This window comes from Mixophyes fleayi, chromosome 1 (assembly GCF_038048845.1).
Source record: "Mixophyes fleayi isolate aMixFle1 chromosome 1, aMixFle1.hap1, whole genome shotgun sequence".
Lineage (NCBI taxonomy): Eukaryota > Metazoa > Chordata > Amphibia > Anura > Limnodynastidae > Mixophyes > Mixophyes fleayi.
Genome location: NC_134402.1, coordinates 432794703 through 432802485, shown reverse-complemented (window position 1 = coordinate 432802485; position 7783 = coordinate 432794703).

Sequence of the window (7783 nt, the reverse complement as noted above, 5' to 3'; positions counted from 1 at the left end):
CATTTTACTCGTGGCTAATGGGCGTGAGGGGACGGGGCACCTCGAATTGCATCGTTTTGGCCCGCCCCCTCACACCCATTAGACATGCCACTCTCCTGGACGTCGCCTACTGAAAGTAGGCAAATATGGAATAGGTAGTTACATTTTCAGCTCGTAGTGCGGTAGCTGTGCCCATGATGTTGGACATGGCATATAGAAGATTAACCTCCAGCCCCCTTGAGATAAGAACAATAGACTCATCTGTCCTTAGAAGGGGGAGAAAGTAAACACCTCAAGAATATGTGAGATAGTTAATCAGCAGCGCATCCCATAGACTATTGTATGCTTATGACGTAGGATTCATATATTCAGTAGACTATAAAAACTTGTATCTTTGTATCAATAAACAGAGAATATTCCTTGTATACAGAAATTGGTCTGTGTCAATTCTCTCCAGCTGATTGAAGCGCTTCCAGATATACTTGACACCACAGGCAAACTTGGATCAGAATTTTAGATCTAACACCATCATACCAGAGTTACAGCCTGAGTAGGCTAAAATAACTATATCCCGACACGAACAGTTTCCCCCATGTCAACCAAGATTTGTTATAATTTCTAAAGTGACCCTAAATGAAAATCCTACTTTAACCCTATCAGCTTAATTTAAAAAAAAAGTGATATAATTGGAGAATGACAGCTAAACAAAGGAGCACACTACCTCTCATGGTATTTGGGAAAAGCCCCGTGATTTGTAGAGTAGGGTAGGCAGAAGGCACACAGAACAGTGATACAGTGGATACTGACATCCCTGGTAGCACAGACATATATGGAATACACACGCTGTACAATTAGTTTACATGCAATATTTTTGTGTTTACTATACAATATATACAAGAAGCATGTGTATTCTATATGGCCAATATTAAGTTGCATGATTCCCTTGATATAAGATTGCAAGATTTGTAAACAGGGACCCAGATTTTATGATTGGTCTCTCCACAGGCATTACTATATGTGTATGCATCTTTTAGTGTAATTAGTATGCTTGTTTTTCACAAGTCACAGGTGCAAATGCCATATGGCGTTCTATGACACAACATAAAGCCATACCAATCAGCAAGAGCAGTATGACACAAAAGAAAAAATTCATTAAATTCATAATAATATGAATGTTGATTATGCATTTTATGATGCCAGGAACCTGCTTGGTTGCCATTGAAGTTGATTGGAAGATTGATCCACCATCCTCATCATTACGTTTTCAGACATCAATCTGAGATATGGCAGATACTTAGAAACTACATAATATAACAATCATTTAAATAGAATCAACTGTTCTTGAGCTAGCTTGCTATTTGTATTGCTCTTCAACTCTCTGTTAACACGTTTGCTCAAAACACTGGTGAGGCACAGATTTATGAAGAAGTTCTACAGGTTATTAATAAATAATAAAATAAAATGGTGTAGTTTATAGCAACCAATTTGCTTATGTTATTCTTCTAGTAACGATTAGGATGCAAAAGAAAAACTGCATTTTCTACAGCTACTTACAGAAAAGTTTTCATAAATGTCCCCCAGTCATAGTTAATGCATATAACAAAGCAATCAGTGTGAAGACACCAGGTTTATTTGGCCCAATTATATCCACTTCATGCTGGCTGGTCACCCATGGATGCCATAATATGCCAGGGAAACATACACAGTACCTTCTAGGGATCCTATTATCACTAAGTGAAATGCAGTTAGAAAGGTACAACAGTAAATTTGTTGCAATAAAAACAATCACTAGAATTCTATATACAAACAGTAAATAAATGCCAGGCAGGATTACCACATTATCTGTCCCTTACTCCACTAGCTTAAGGAGCTTCAGTCACCTGGATGTGTTGACTTTGCTGAATCCAGGCCACACGGCCTGACACTCTCTGTATTCAGGCCAGCAGAAGCCTAGACTTCAACGCTGGAGTTCTTCCCAGGATCAAAACAAAAAGAACATCGCCTTCCCTACCAGGGTCTTGCTGCTGACAGCTGCACACTGTGCAGGTCCGTTCAGCAGTGACAGTGTGCTGCCCGGCTGCTCTGATTGTGTTTTAAACACAATCAGAGCAGCGGGACAGCACACTGTCACTGCCGAGCGGACCTGCACATACTGTGCAGCCGCCGGCAGCTTAGAAACGGGGCGGGGCCTAAATCCCCCCGCCCCCCCCTACATCGCCCCGGGTATAGCAATTTCCTAGATCCGCCCCTGCTTCCCTGCCTTGCCTCTCATCTTTCCTCTATACCCTGTAGTTTTCCCACGCTCCCAGGGACTGAGTCAGTGGGGACCTTAGATAGTGGGATCCTCTGAGAATGGCTGTCCCTTCTCAACCTAATACACCTCTTGGGGCTCGATTTACTAAACTGTGGGTTTGAAAAAGTGGAGATGCTGCCTATAGCAACCAATCAGATTCTAGCTTTCATTTTGTAGAATGCACTAAATAAATGAAAGCTAGAATCTGATTGGTTGCTATAGGCAACATCTCCACTTTTTTGAAACCCACACTTTAGTAAATATACCCCTTGGTCTCTTCTGGGCTGACACCAAGGTGTTTGGCTGAATGCAGTCTGAGACAATGGTGACAGGTTAATTAGGGGGCAAGGCCAAGATGATTAAGAGACACTCCCAGCATTAACCCCTCAAAAGAGCTTTTTCAGCCAGAACTAGCTCTCAGCTGATCAGGACTTCCTGTAGAGAAAAGATCCCCTCACCTGTATCCTGAAACTGGACCATTACCCATAACCCACCTGGCTTCTATTTAAGAACAATGTAAAACAGTATCACTGTAATATCAATAATACACTTTGTTACAATGGGAAACTGAATGAAAAAAAAATTGTCAATATAGGCATGGCTACCATGTCCCATTATGCCCAGTGTAAGAGAGGTTACAACTTTTAATTACATGTGACAGACACCCTGCTTTCGCCACTATTTTTGTCTGTGTGAATGTTTACCATTGGTATCACCATTATGTATGCACGGAATTTATTTTCCAATAAATCCCACTGGCAAAATAACTAAAGTAAAACAGTTTATTACCCACAGCTGCACATAACATTGTATTTTAAAAACATGAAGAATGATTACTTATTCACTGTATTTAGGAGCAAGATGAACACATTCAAAGGATTTACCCTATATATCTGTATTTCACCCACAAGTTTTTAAAGAAAACAGGCACACGAAGACATTGAACCAAGAACAGTAGTGTTAGTGGTTATTGGTATTATGGGCTACATATCACACAGATTATTTCACCAAATACAGTGTCTCAAAATGTATGTCTGCACACAATATACAGACGTACACACAATAAACGGTAACATAACATGTACATAGTACAACCTTCCCTAATTTCCAGTCATAGGTGTTAAACATTTCTTTTTGGAATACACACACAGGTACATATACACACAGAGCAGTCACACAATGTACACACAGATACATGTACACACAGAGCAGTCACACAATGTACACACACAATTACATATACACACAATGTACAAATACACACATAGCAGTCACACAATGTATACACACACACAGGTACATATATACACAGAACAGTCACATCATGTACACACAGGTACATATACACACAGAGCAGTCACACCATGTACACACAGGTACTTATACACACAGAGCAGTCACACCATGTACACACAGGTACTTATACACACAGAGCAGTCACACCATGTACACACAGGTACTTATACACACAGAGCAGTCACACCATGTACACACAGGTACTTATACACACAGAGCAGTCACACCATGTACACACAGGTACTTATACACACAGAGCAGTCACACAATGTACACACAGGTACATATACACACAGAGCAGTCACACAATGTACATTTACACACAGAGCAGTCACACAATGTACATTTACACACAGGTACATATACACACAATGTATGCACACACAGGTAAATATACACACAGAGCAGTCACACAATGAACATTTACACACAATGTACATATACACACAGAGCAGTCACACAATGTACATTTACACACAGGTACATATACACACAGAGCAGTCACACAATGTACATATACACACAGAGCAGACACACAATGTACATATACACACAGAGCAGTCACACAATGTACATATACACACAGAGCATTCACACAATGTACATATACACACAGAGCAGTCACACAATGTACATATACACACAGAGCAGTCACACAATGTACATATACACACAGAGCAGTCACACAATGTACACACACAGGTACATATACACACAGAACAGTCACACAATGTACATTTACATACAGAGCAGTCACACAATGTATGCACACACAGGTACATATACACACAGAGCAGTCACACAATGTACACACACAGGTACATATACACACACAGAGCAGTCACACAATGTACATTTACACACAGGTAAATATACACACAATGTATGCACACACAGGTACATATACACACAGAGCAGTCACACAATGTACACACACAGGTACATATACACACAGAGCAGTCACACAATGTATACACACAGGTACATATACACACAATGTATGCACACACAGGTACATATACACACAGAACAGTCACACAATGTACATTTACACACAGGTACATATACAAACAGAGCAGTCACACAATGTACATATACACACAGAGCAGTCACACAATGTACATATACACACAGAGCAGTCACACAATGTACATTTACACACAGGTACATATACACACACACAATGTATGCACACACAGGTACATATACACACAGCAGTCACACAATGTACACACACAGGTACATATACACACAGAACAGTCGCACAATGTACATATACACACAGAGCAGTCGCACAATGTACATATACACACAGAGCAGACACACAATGTACATATACACACAGAGCAGACACACAATGTACATATACACACAGAGCAGTCACACAATGTACATATACACACAGAGCAGTCACACAATGTACATATACACACAGAGCAGTCACACAATGTACATTTACACACAGGTACATATACACACAATGTATACACACAGAACAGTCACACAATGTACATTTACACACAGGTACATATACATACAGAGTAGTCACACAATGTATACACACACAGGTACATATACACACAGAGCAGTCACACAATGTACACACAGGTACATTTACACACAGAGCAGTCACACAATGTACATTTACACACAGGTACATATACATACAGAGCAGTCACACAATGTATACACACACAGGTACATATACACACAATGTATGCGCACACACAGGTACATATATATACAGAGCAGTCACACAATGTACACACACAGGTACATATACACACAGAACAGTCACACAATGTACACACAGGTGCATTTACACACAGAGCAGTCACACAATGTACACACACAGGTACATATACACACAATGTATGCACACACAGGTACATATACACACAGAGCAGTCACACAATGTACACACAGGTACATTTACACACAGAGCAGTCACACAATGTACATATACACAGACAGAGCAGTCACACAATGTACATTTACACACAGGTACATATACACACAATGTATACACACAGAACAGTCACACAATGTACATTTACACACAGGTACATATACATACAGAGCAGTCACACAATGTATACACAGGTACATTTACACACAGAGCAGTCACACAATGTACACATACACACAATGTACATTTACACACAGGTACATACACACACACAGAGCAGTCACACAATGTGCACACACAGGTACATATACACACAGAACAGCCACACAATGTACACACAGGTACATATACACACAGAACAGTCACACAATGTACACACAGGTACATATACACACAGAGCAGTCACACAATGTACATTTACACACAGGTACATATACATACAGAGCAGTCACACAATGTACACACACAGGTACATATACACACAGAGCAGTCACACAATGTATACACACACAGGTACATATACACACAGAGCAGTCACACAATGTACACACAGGTACATTTACACACAGAGCAGTCACACAATGTACATTTACACACAGGTACATATACACACACAGAGCAGTCACACAATGTACATATACACACACAGGTACATATACACACAGAGCAGTCACACAAGTACATATACACACAGAGCAGTCACACAATGTACATATACACACAGAGCAGTCACACAATGTACATTTACACACAGGTACATATACATACAGAGCAGTCACACAATGTACACACACAGGTACATATACACACAGTCACACAATGTACACACACAGGTACATATACACACAGAGCAGTCACACAATGTATACACACACAGGTACATATACACACAGAGCAGTCACACAATGTACACACAGGTACATTTACACACAGAGCAGTCACACAATGTACATATACACAGACAGAGCAGTCACACAATGTACATTTACACACAGGTACATATACACACAATGTATACACACAGAACAGTCACACAATGTACATTTACACACAGGTACATATACATACAGAGCAGTCACACAATGTATACACAGGTACATTTACACACAGAGCAGTCACACAATGTACACATACACACAATGTACATTTACACACAGGTACATACACACAGAGCAGTCACACAATGTGCACACACAGGTACATATACACACAGAACAGCCACACAATGTACACACAGGTACATATACACACAGAACAGTCACACAATGTACACACAGGTACATATACACACAGAGCAGTCACACAATGTACATTTACACACAGGTACATATACATACAGAGCAGTCACACAATGTACACACACAGGTACATATACACACAGAGCAGTCACACAATGTATACACACACAGGTACATATACACACAGAGCAGTCACACAATGTACACACAGGTACATTTACACACAGAGCAGTCACACAATGTACATTTACACACAGGTACATATACACACACAGAGCAGTCACACAATGTACATATACACACACAGGTACATATACACACAGAGCAGTCACACAAGTACATATACACACAGAGCAGTCACACAATGTACATATACACACAGAGCAGTCACACAATGTACATTTACACACAGGTACATATACATACAGAGCAGTCACACAATGTACACACACAGGTACATATACACACAGTCACACAATGTACACACACAGGTACATATACACACAGAGCAGTCACACAATGTATACACACACAGGTACATATACACACAGAGCAGTCACACAATGTACACACAGGTACATTTACACACAGAGCAGTCACACAATGTACACATACACACAATGTACATTTACACACAGGTACATATACACACAGAGCAGTCACACAATGTACATATACACACACAGGTACATATACACACAGAGCAGTCACACAAGTACATATACACACAGAACAGTCACACAATGTACACACGGGTACATATACACACAGAGCAGTCACACAATGTACATTTACACACAGGTACATATACATACAGAGCAGTCACACAATGTACACACACAGGTACATATACACACAGTCACACAATGTACACACACAGGTACATATACACACAGAGCAGTCACACAATGTTCACACACAGGTACATATACACACAGTCACACAATGTACACACACAAGTACATATACACACAATGTATGCACACACAGGTACATATACACACAGAGCAGTCACACAATGTACATTTACACACAGGTACATATACACACAGAGCAAGTAAAGTACAC